We start from the raw sequence: 12,910 nt of genomic DNA, 5'->3' as shown, positions 1-12,910 counted from the left end.
CTCCTTTCACCACAGCCTGTGATACTAGAAATAGAAAGTGGGAAGGGAAACATTCCAGGGGTGGGGGTGAAGTGTCCGCAGTCATTCCCTCTCTCAGGCATGCCTTTCATTCTTTATCATTCTAGAACCCTGCAGTCTCTTTAGTTACGGAAAACTTCTTAGGATAGTTTGATAGTGGGATGGCTAGAACCACTAAATTGAAAGAATTCACCAACTGATTCTTAAGTTTAATAAAAAATACTTTTTGTGTTTTGTTTTTCCCAAAGGTGAACATGGATTAAAATAGTAAATGCAAATAACAAATAGACATAGGAGCATGTCTCCCTTTTAGGAAAAGGTCTAGTTAAAGAATTTCAGTCCAAATTACTCTATTGGACAATGGATGGCCAAAGGCCACTCCTACTGAGAGATCTAGGCATCTGTAAGTAAAGCATTAGCCACCTCAGATGGAACTCTCCTATGCACCAATTGTCTTTAGGGCTAACTTTTTTTTTTGTCTTTTTTTTTTTTTTTAAGGCCGCTCCAGTAGCATATGGAGGTTCCCAGGCTAGGGGTCTAATCGGAGCTGTAGCTGCTGGCCTACACCAGAGCCACAGCAACATAGGATCCAAGCCACATCTTCGACCTACACCACAGCTCATGGCGACGCCAGATCCTTAACCCCTTGAGCAAGGCCGAGGATCGAACCTGTGTCCTCATGGATACGAATCAGATTCATTTCTGCTAAGCCATGATGGGAACTCCTAGGAGTAACTTGTAAAGCTAAGTACTGGGGTAAATAAAAGGAAATATTACTCTACAGTGTGTGTGTGTGTGTGAGTGTGTGTATATATATATATATAACATATATATAATATACATATATATTATATATAGTGTAAGGATTTTCTTACTTCGATCATAAAAATATTGGAAAAATATGAAAGCAGACAAGTTTACAGATGGTACCCTGACAATGGTTTATTATGGGAAATTAGACATATTTAAGCTGTATTATCTAAAGACAAAAACAAAAACAAAAGCATACAGCTCACGATGACACTGTCAGAGAGACAATTAGCCAGAATGGAACAATATGACAGTCCACATGTTGGCAGCGATGATGTTATAAGCACATTTTATGTTCAATTAAGCTTTTAATGGATTTCAACATGAGATTTCTCAATTTTAAATTGAAACAATTATGCTTTTGTGAATCTTCAAAACTAAAGTTCCAAGCCAAGTATAAGTGTCGATTCCTTCACTGCAGATTCCTTGCAGTTAAAATAATCGGTGTCCTGGGTCCTGTGTTTCTTAGGAGATTGACAATGGCAGTAAGTATATCTGCTCAGAATGCCTCCCTTTATTCTCAAAAGGAAAACTCTTCCCTACTGAAATGCTCAGGGCCGAAGAATCAGCCCTAGTCTAAGGAGGTTTCACCTTGAAAGGTGTTAAATAACTACAGCTGATGGCCACGAGAAATTGCAAGCCCTCACCAGGTAATTGGGTTTATTAATTGAACTCACGCATTAAATGCCAGGTGTGTCTGAAGTCCCAGCTGGGTGTTCCAAAAACCAACAAACAAAATATACGATAGGATCCCTGGATCATCACATGTTTACAATCTCGTTGAAAACAGAGTCACACACTGAGGATGGTGATGAAGGCACGTACAAAAGGTTAGGGAACAAAGAACTGTGAAACAATATGGGCTAAAAGAGTTCTGGGAAGGGATGATTAATAGGGATGGGAACAGTTGAGAATGCCTTTGCCAAGGAAGTTGACTTGAGCCAGACATGAAATACGAGTAAGATCTGCCAAAGAAGCAAAAACACGCCAAGCACAGACAACTCTTCAGCAAAGGATTACTGTCAATAACCACTGGGGCAAGTTTAGGGAATAAGGAAGTAGATAACCAGCCTTTTGGTTTTAAAGGGCGGGAGTGGTCATCTAGAGACCATTTGGAATGTTTTACATTCAGAGATTGATGATGCATTTTCAACGTCAACCTAAATAACTGAGATGTACTCCATAGGTAGCAGGCAACATTGAAATTCTTTTTGTTCCAATTACCTACTTCAGTGCAGTCAAAATTCCAATCTGATTCATAAGGGAAAATCTGTCTCTTGCCAGAATGATTTAGTCATTGTTGGTTAAACAAGGCACAGTGAGAGTTACTCTAGGGGAGGCAGGCCTTTCACAGTTTGAATTAGAGATGAAGAGATGTGTGACATGGTGTAGCTAAATTCCCATTGAACCCAAGCATGTACAGAAATACGGCCACTAGTAGCCATCACCCTTTCCCCAAATAAGGTCCTTGGGGGCAAGTTTCATGCACCATTTTAGACTATCCCTAATTCTCAGCTCAGTGCCTGGTCACTTCCTATAAATGAGTGACTAAACGGAAAATATTAACCACATCAATTGCATTGCTAAATATTACTTTAAATTGCTGAAGCTATTTTCTAGAAGCAAGGTGATACAGCACAAAGAATTTAAGGTTTGAAAGCAGATAAACTTGACTTAGCAATTTTTTAGCAATGTGGTTTTAGACCAGTAACTTCTCTAAGTCACAATTTTCATTTGTAAAACAGGTAATAACACTAACTTTCAGACTTGCTTTGAAGATGGATACATTAAAGAACTTGCCTAGCTCAGAGCCTGATAATATAATGTAACAAACAATTCAACTTACAGTACATAGCATTCTGATGCTACTCTTTTATTAATCAGTGGTTACAGATTTATAAAGCTAAAATGAATAGCAAGTAAAAATAAACAACCAACTTCACACATTTTATTACAGTTTTTGATAGCTTTAAAACAGCATGTCTTAAAACATTATCCTTCTCTGTAAAATGATGCCAAATCGAAAAGGCACAGGCTCTTCCCTTATTACTAAAATTAAAACACATGCAGAGATACTTTCATCTGAGTATAAATTAGAGAAAAGAGTATTTTGAAAACTTCTCATTTTCAATTTCTTGGACCTATATGGTACATTCCCTTTGAATTCCAATTCTTCCATTTTCTTCTAAATGTTTTCATGTATTTTTAAACAGAACATCAAGGAATGTGCTAAGGATACATTTTATAGGTACCTAGTGCAATAAACTTTAATTTTCTAGCTTCATGGAAAAGAACTGCCAAATTCTTATATTTATCTGACAGAACAGAGGCATCTACATTGATATTTAACAACGGTAATTTAGAATTGCATACATCAATTCTCTTTTTTCCCCCAATGCTATGCCATGCATCATCAAGTTTAGACATTTACCAAATTCAAATCACAGCATGACTTCTGGCAGCATGGCTTTACAGCCTAGTGGCATTATTAATCAAATTATACCCACGAGTCATGTCTTTTTTACAAAAAGGAGAAAAAGTATGCCCACCATCTTACAAAGAAAATGATATCTGTACCATCAACCAAGTCACACAAAACAGTGTATGTAAAGCACAGTATCTCAGGAAAAATGACACAAGGCACAAAATATTCCACCTTGGCTAAACTAATACCTCTCGAACAGCTTAGAGAAACATTAAATCATGCTGAAGGTTTATCCGTTCCTCACCACAGGTCAATGTAAGCATCATTTCACGTTAGCATACCATTTAAAAAAATCTCTTACTCTGTAAACATTTTCAACCCAAGAGCATTTACCATTTGGCTACCTATCCATCCTTCCTTCCATCCCTCCATCCATCCATTCATCCATCCAACCCTGAAGTCAAACGAATACATATATTGAATATCTCCTATGTGCCAGTCCTGCCGCTGGGTTCAGGTGATACACAAGTTTACAAGACAAATATTTTCTTTGATCTCAAGTTGCTTACAGCCCAGTGGAAAAAAACAGACAAGAAATGAATCCACAGACAAATAAAACAATTACAGCTTGTAATAAATCTTAAGTAGGAAGCCAATAAAAGGTTGTACTGGAGAGCTACATCACATACAGTGGTCAAACAAGGCCAGTCTGAGAAGACTGCCCTCAAGTAGGGATCTAAAGAATGAGAAGGAGGTAGATTTGCAAACTTGGGGGCCTCTTTACAGGCTGGGGCTCAGTGTGTGGTGAGAATCCCAGGGTAGGAAATAGCTTGATGTTTCAGAGAAACTGAAAAAGCACGGGATTCATTTTATTTATTCAACAAATAATATGTGCCTAATGCTTCACTAATCTTTGGGTCTGAGTTCTTTTTTTCTCCCCTTGATTCAAGGGGAAGAAACTTCCTTTGAATTAAAGTAGAACATTTTGCTCAAGCCTGTACCTCTGGCTGACCATCAGCTATTGTAGAAACAGCACTAAGAATACTTTACCAGGAGTTCCCGTTGTGGCTCAGTGGTATTGAACCTGACTCGTATCCATGAGGATCCAGGCTCAATCCCTGGTCTCGCTCAGTGGGTCGGGGATCCAGCGTTGCCATGAGCTGAGGTATAGGCTGCAGGCACATCTCACATCTGGCATGGCTGTGGCATAGGCTGGCAGCACAGCTCTGATTCGACCCCTGATTCGAACAAGACATGTTTCTACAATATTGTCTTAGCCTCTTTGCTGAAAACTCCATCTTGTCCTGCTTTCCTTTATCCTATCTTCCTGCTTGGAAAAACAGTCACAGGGCTGGTGAATGACTTAAGCTTAAGAACAAAGACCTAAAGGCATAAGTTATTCAGAGGGTCAGCTGAATGAAGACATAATGCATTGGTCTAGGTGAGCCAGACCATGCAGATTGGCACGCCGTTTGCACAAGCATGATCTGTCCTCTAAGGAATAAGAGAAAGAGGAACCTCATGGCCAAGTGGTTTATGAGCGGTCATTAGCAGAATATGCATTAGCAAAGAGAACCAAGGTGCAAACCCAGGCATGCTGGGTTGCCTCACATAGGCAAGCTGTTTTGCGGAAGCACAGTGAGGATTCTCTGGAATGCTATGATAGCTAACTCAAATGCTAATGATTGTTATGTGCCTAAAGGTCAGAGTAAAAGCTTAACCTTCTACCAGCTAAGTGACTTTTAAAATAATGAAAGAACTTATAAAATAATAAACAAACCCTATATCCTGCACCTACAACCCCCTCCTCACTTGACATAATCCTCAAGAGCACCATAAAAGCAGTGTGGTTCCTTGAGGCAGGGCTTTTGGTCCCTGAGATCTTGAGTCCCCCAGTTCCCACCTTTACTTAAGATAAATGTCTCTGTGTCTTGTTTTATGTTAACTTTTTTCCTTAAGTTTCACAGCACCTGTTCTTCAGCCCCATCCTGCTGAGCTGGTCTTGGCAGACCCCTAGCCTGGGAACTTCCATATTCTGTGAGTACAGCCCTAAAAAAGCAAAAAAATAAAATAAAATAAATAAAAAACTTTACCAGCCAGATTCCACTGTTGAATAGAAGATTAAGGAACTTAAAATTAGGGAGGAGGATATATCTTTTACTTCAAAGAATCTTGCAAATCCACTTATATCATCCTTTGAAATTGCATGTCCTCTGTGTAAAAAGAAATGAATTAAATGCTTTAGGACCAAGTCTTTATTCAGGCCTAGGTTCAGACAAAAGTAAAGAAAAATGATGGATAGTTGTTCTTACTTTCAAAGTAAATGTCTATAAAGAGAAAGAAAATGTGTTTAGTATGCAATCAGTATACTGAATGACTTAACTTCAATTATCTAATGCTTAGTTGAAGGAAATATGCATCATAAAACACGATCCATTTAATTACATTAAGTGATGTTTAAGCATTAAACATTAATGAGTAAATCATTACCTAGATAACAGAAGTAGTATCAACTACTTCAGATATATTGGTATTTACACTGACTCCAAAAATCTGATCTGAAACTTGCACCAACTTATTTAAACCTAGCTATGCCACCCCTTAACTTCATGTGCATGTGTGTTTGTGTGTATATGTGCAAAGTAATTTTTTTTTTTTTTTTTTTTTTTTTGCTTTTTACAGGGCCGCACTTGCGGCATATGGAGGTTCCCAGGCTAGGAGTCCAATCAGAGCTGTTACTGCTGTCCTACGCCAGAGCCACAGCAATGCTAGATCCAAACTGTGTCTTCGACTTACACCACAGCTCACAGCAATGCCAGATCCAGAGATCGAACCCAAAACCTCATGGTTCTTAGTCGGATTTATTAACCACTGAGCCACAACGGGAACTCCCAAAGTAATTTTTTTGAAGTACCATTTTATAAGAAAATAGGAAAAGACCTATGACAATGGCATAAATTTACTTCCACAGACCCATAGATACCACTTTTGAAAGATATGGTAATTCTGTAATATATATAGCAATATATAACACTGATATAAATATAAACTATAATGTGATATCCACTAAGTAGAAACATTTTCCAGAGAAATATATTGCTCACCACCCCAAACATTCAAAAGATAACTTAAATCAGTGGTCAAGAATTACCCAAGAAATGGGTTAAATGCAGATTCCCAGATTTCACTTCTCAGAGATTCCGACTCGGTTAAGTCTGGACTGAGGTCAAGAAAACTCCTTTAACAAATATCCCATGTATTTCAGATGGACTATCAGCAGTCTGAACTCTGAGACACTGCCCTTTGTAGCTTGGAAAATCTCAAGAAGCGTGTCTAAAGCCACCCTGGCTTAGTTGCTCCAAGATCTTATTGTCATAGAATGCTTACTATTTACAAAAATCTGCAGTCAAAATTATTGGTTCCCCTTTGTGCTCCAAGTGTGAGAACTATCAGCCATTCGCATACACAGTTACATCTCAACTCATAAGGAACCAGTGAGAAATCAACCAGTCAGATCAGATCCATCCCATGTGTGTTATGGGAAAACCTTCTCTCCCCACCCCTGCCTTTCCAAGGTAAATATTAATTGTTACAAGTTTCAATTGCCTGGCAAAAATATTAATTGTTACAAGTTTCAATTGCCCGGCAAAAATATTAATTGTTACAAGTTTCAATTGCCCGGCAAAATGATTTAATGTAGCACAATGCATTCTGCATGCAGTATTCATTGTAAGTTTGCCAATTACCTTAGGGCATATCATTTTAATATTGGAAACGATGTGAATTTTGCACACGAAAATTAGATGCAAGCATTTGACATTAAAAAAAAAGGCCAAACTTGAGAGCACATGGCCAAATTTTAAAAACATTACTTCCACAGATAAAACTGAAAAAGAAAGTTCACATAGCTTATTGCACATTCATTTTAATCTATCCTTATCTATGGCTTTACAAAAATATATTACAAGAAGATGTCACTTAAGAGAAATGAAAGCAGAATAGAAATTTCCAGTACAGTCTAGATTCAACATGACACAATCAACTTTCTGACATCTTAACAATAGGTGTGAAAACTGCCTCTTCTTTTACCTTTATACTGAGGAAACATTTTATTTTATTTTAACCTGCAGTAGATTTTAGAAGAGTATACTATCATAATGTATGATGAGAAGAGATGAATTCAGCTCAAAAACACTCATCAGCTGCTTTTTTGGATTTATTCCTATTATATCACATATGCTCTTTTCCTGCCACTTCAACTAAGCCAACTCGAGAAAAAGGACTTAGCATTACATTAAATGAAATGGAAAAAAAAAAAAAAAAAACAAAAACAGACATTCATGTTGCTTCTAGATGTGTCCTTTAGAAACCCTTACACTCGCTGATTCCAAACACTTAGGTAAATTAATGCCTGTCAGATGAAGTGAATAATGCTTGAAGACACAGTCAGGTTTAAGCATGGTTTGCCTTTGAATGATCCTTTCTATTCACTCATCGTCTTCTGTATAATTAATAGCCACTCTCCCAAATCACATGCCAGTTAATGAGATGCAGATAAAGGCTTAAAGGTCTGTACTGCAATTCAGTCTTAATGAAAGTCAATATCCTTTTGCCAAGAAAGCCCAGATCACATTTGGCTTTCTCAGATAATTAGGAAGGCTTTATGGAACCAAATAGTAGCAGCGAGTGGTAAATATCAGATCTTCTAAATAAATGCCATATTTTGCCAGAAAGAGAACAGTGAGAAGTTATTTTTAATTTCTAGAGAAATAAATTTGTTTTATTCTCTTCAAAGGCTATTTAGAAGGAGACAGGTACAAACATATAAGCCCATCTATAACTTCTATGTCAACTAAATACTTCGTATCAAGTTGGATCCTTTGAAAATAGTTTTCATTCATATTACTTGATAATCCTTGGCTCTGATGTGAACTCTTCTGACTGGTGTAAAAGGCTGTCCATCAGCTGATGCCATCTTCCTTCAACCTCTTTTTCTCACCTTCTATAAATGTGGCCTGGAAAGTTTAACACACTACGGTGTATAAGCAGCCTGATTCTCATCCTTTGCAAACTGGTACATTCTGAACTGCACCACATGCCTTAAAATATTCCTCTCTTCCTTCCCACCAATATGCATTAGAGGACATGTGTTTGCTGGGAATTCTCTTAGGATTTGCTGTGTTCATTAATCCTGCCTGAGCCAGATGTCTAAACACTTGATGACAGTGTTACCTAGGAACTATTTTCTAGCTCTTTCCTAAAACCTATCCTATTGATTTCCTAAAACACTATCCTATTGATTACATTCAAATACTTTCAGAACCTAGAGCCACTTCCCTGTCTTCCCCAGGCCCCTGGCACCTGAGTCATGCAGCTTTTTTTTACAGTCAATTTGATTTTATTCAGTCAATCTCATTATCCCAAGAGAAAGATAATACTTCCATTTTCCTCCCCCGCCCTTTTTTTTCATGATAAGAATGAAATGAGGGGAATTCTAAGAGGGGAAAAAAAAATCCAGATTAAAATAGCTATACAAAAAAGTCTGCTTTTTTACGGCTCACTTGTGTATCTTTTATTAACTTTTCCATACCTAAAATCTAATCCCTAATTTTGAAAATTATTATAAATTGCATTTTAAAAGTATTGTGATGATAAATGTGATTCTGTGATGTTAGATATTTAAATTTTGAACAATTTAATAAAAGATTGTTGATTTTCAATTCTGGAAAATAAGGAGTTGAAATAAGTCGAATGTAGTATTTTCAGCTAGATTTAAGCTAATTCGTATTGCCATATACAGAAGAACCATTTTATTACACACAAGGGCATATACCGTGGGTCAGAGCAACCTCAAACAACTACAACTTCATATGAGTTCAAGTAAGATTTTTGATATTTCTCCAAACCAAAGTTTGAATCAAGCTAATATCAAATAATTGGATTAAATTTCCTATTTAATTAGTATATAGGGGTACTTATTATGTGTGAGGCACATTAAACCAGAGAATCTATAAGAGAAGTATACTTTTATTTTGCAGATTAAAACACTTGAGGACAGGGAGTTCCTGTCATGGCTCCGTGGTAAAGAACCCGACTAGTATCCATAAGGATGCAGGTTCAATCCCTGGCCTTGCTTAGTGGGTTAAGGATCCGGCTTTACATTGAGCTGTGGTGTATGCAGGTTGCAGACAGGGCTCAGATCTGGCGTTGCTGTGGCTGTGGTGCAGGCAGGCAGCTACAGCTCCAATTTGACCCCTAGGCTGGGAACTTCCATGTGCTATAAGAGCAGCCCTAAAAACAAAGCAAAACATTAAAAAAATTAAAAAAAAAATAAAACACTGAGGGCAGCAGAGGAGTGGTCTGATTTTAAACACAGGTCCTCTGATTATAAGATGAGTGTTTTCTCCATTACAACCTTGTCACTCTAAATTGCTCATATAAATAGAAGATGGTCAGAATCATTCATTTACTGCCTTCTTAAATTGCTTCAGACTCAAGTAACACTAGACACGTTGAGACCCTACACAAGGAGTCCTTTGACTTTAAGTATAAAATTACTCACAGTGTGCCCAGCGAGACAGGCAACTGGTCACCAAGAGAGAAAATAAAATCAGGCGCAGCTCCCTTCTTATTGTTACTCCTTATTGCCCTTTTTCTTCCCTTTTCAAAGCCAGACCTGAACACGTTTCAAGAAAATCAATCCGCAAAAGTAAGTCACAGGCTCTTCCTCAAGTAGCCACTGAATAAAACTGGACCTTTTTATGGAACTGTAACAGCTCCCGTTTAGTAACGACTTTCTGCTGAATTGGTCGGCTTATAAATTCCAAACAGATGTGATGGGTGTCTCTTAGGAATCTTTCAGTTTGGATTTCTTTGCAATTCATGATGCAACAAATAAAAATACGTATTTATTATTAAAATTGTACTATTTTACTGACATCTTCTTATCCAATGTAATGCTTGACACCAGTCAGGATTTTCAGATGAACATACAGACATTTCAGAGAGATAAGGGTTACTGGACAAGCAGACTGAAGAGCCAGGAAGCAAACCCATGCAGGGCAGCAAGTTAGACAGAACAACTTGCCTGCCTGTTGAACTGAGTGCTAAGAAATGAGACGCTGACTACTGTTCATTGACCGTAGATAGCACCCCGTTATATTCAAGGCACTGGAGAGTTTCCAAAGATGATTTTTTTTTTGAATGAACAGATTAAATAGAAGAAAGATATTCCACATGGTAGCTCCATACAATTACAGAGTAACATCCGGAACATGAGAGGCAGTTCTCAGTCATGTGAGGCTGATGCCTTAACATTTTTACAAGTGTATAGAAACCTGCGCCCCCCTCCCCGTCAAAGTATGTTTCAGATGGATAGAATCCAGAATGCACGGAATATGAGAAGAGTTACCCTGTCAACTATTCCTCATCAAATAGCTTTTAAAACAAGAACTTGAAACTCTGATCTCACTGACCGAAATGCTTTTCTACCAGCAAATTTTACAAGCGACAAACGGTTGATGAACAAATATTTTATAATATAAAACAAAGCCTCTGGTGACCGCCCCACCCCACCCCAAAAAGGAATCCCTACACTTCCTTTCTCACAGCTGCAGTGAATTATTACCATAGAAGAAAATGTTGGGCAAATGCGGAAAGAAATTACCCTTTATCAATTACATGTTGGAATTAGGAACCGCCTGACTATTCCAGGTTTCTTTTTGAAACCTGTCAATTATTTTCCAATAAAAGAAGGCACATGGCAGACTCTTCTTCGCCTGCTCTCAGCAGCACTGTATTCATACACGTGTGTTTAAATGGAACAATGGCAAAGCCCACGGCAGCAGCAAAGTGGCATGTGGTAACTACCATCAAGGCTTCCACAGAGCAAGTGCATACGATGTTTATTTATTTAACTGTCAATACTGGCCGTTAAAGCAAACTTTAGATGAGCTTAGATGAGCTGCATGGTACTTGGAAATGAAAGAACATGTGACGGTGTCAGAGACTTTAAGCTGGCTCTTACAGACTGAATGTTTGTGGCTTTCAAAATCCTATGTTGAAGCCTTCAGCTGAATGGTTCTGGGTGGTAATTAGGTCCTGAGGGTGGAGCCCTCATAACGAAATTAGTGCCCTCACAGGAACAGACATAGACAGTGGCTACCTACATGCCAGAGATTCTCAAATGGAACCAAAGTGGCCTGCACTTGGATCTTGGACTCGTAGCCTCCAGAACCATGAAAAATAAATTTCTATCATTTAAAGCCACCCAGCCTAAGATACGTTGTTAAAGTAGCCCAAGGGGGACCGAGACACTATCATAGTCCTTGGAAGACATGTAACCAAATTCTGCTCATTTTAAGATAAGTTTAAGTGTTAATGAGGTAACATTATTTACCCAAGGTTAAGTGGCAGTGCTGCTCAAAAGCCGATCTCAAAACCAGATTTCTGACACCCATTTCAGAGCTATTTCTATGAAAGGACATACATCTATACCACTGCCCAATTTCTTGTCTCTTTACTCCTCTCAAATCCAAGTCTTTGCTAAAACTCAGGCACAGAGAATTCACACCCACGCTGAAATGTGACATAACAAAAAACTCAAAGGAACAAAATTTAAATTACTGCATCCTGAGGGGTTGGAGGTATGGGGCAGTATCGTCTCTCTTACCTATACATCCCTCATGGGCTGGCTCTGATTATAAGCAGCTATAGCAATATCGCAGACACCAAATGGATACAGAGATGGAGAGGCCTCACAGATGTGACGGATTCCAGGACCAAGTCATTCAGAAATGCTCCACTGGCTTCCCAACTCTCTCAAAGGAAAAGCAACATCCTTACAATGGATTCCAAGCCTGCAATGGTCTGTTTGCACCCCAAGATTTCAATGACTCCATGCTGCTATACTTAGCCTCCTTCACTCCACTTCTGACTCACTGGCCTGCTTGTTAAGCCTTGTTAAGTATACAACACTAACGCCAGCACAAAGCCTCTGTACTTCCTCTGCATAGAACCTTCTTTCTTTAGACACTCACAAGGATCACTACTGCACTGCCTTCAGGTCTCTGTTTACGTGTTATCTCCCAGAGAGCTTATCTTGATACTTCTTTATAGCACTTGCTAGCACTTGACAGAGAATAATTTACTTGTGGGTTTGTTGCCTATCTTTCTGAACAAAAATGTAAATTTGAGGAATCCCCACTGCAGCACAATGGGATTGGCAGCATCTGTGGAGCCCAGGACATAGCCAGGTCTAGCACATTAAGGTTCTGCGATGCAGCCGCTTCTGGTAGGTCATATAGGTCTCAACTGTAGCTCGGATCTGATCCCTGGCCCAGGCAGGAGGTCAAAAAAGAAAAAAAAAAAAAAAAAAAAAGATGTTAATTCCAAGAGGGCTAGGGTTTTGTTGACTTCATCTTGGAATTTTTAGCATCTGAAAGTCGTCTTCGCATATAAGAGGCACTGATTTTTTTTTCTTTTTTATGGCCACACCTGTGGCAAATGCAAGTTCCTAGACTAGGGGTCCAATGAAAACTGCAGCTGCTGGCCTTCACCACAGCCACAGCAACACAGGATCTGAGCTGTATCTGCAACCTATGCTGCAGCTTGAGGCAATGCTGGATCCTGAACTGACTAAGCAAGGCGAGGAATGAA

At 38.6% G+C, this 12,910-nt stretch overlaps 1 protein-coding gene across 4 annotated transcripts in view; it reads right to left on the bottom strand.

Moving 5' to 3' along the window:
• Positions 1–12,910, bottom strand: part of CHSY3 (chondroitin sulfate synthase 3) — a 335,981-nt gene that overhangs the window by 205,525 nt on the left and 117,546 nt on the right. The window lies entirely within an intron of this gene.

The sequence above is a fragment of the Sus scrofa genome, chromosome 2 (assembly GCF_054392235.1).
Source record: "Sus scrofa isolate SSC_HxYL_T2T_F1_AM1 chromosome 2, Sscrofa_HxYL_maternal_Yorkshire_Landrace_v2.0, whole genome shotgun sequence".
In the NCBI taxonomy this organism is placed as follows: Eukaryota; Metazoa; Chordata; class Mammalia; order Artiodactyla; family Suidae; genus Sus; species Sus scrofa.
This window is presented reverse-complemented; position numbering and strand designations above follow the sequence as displayed.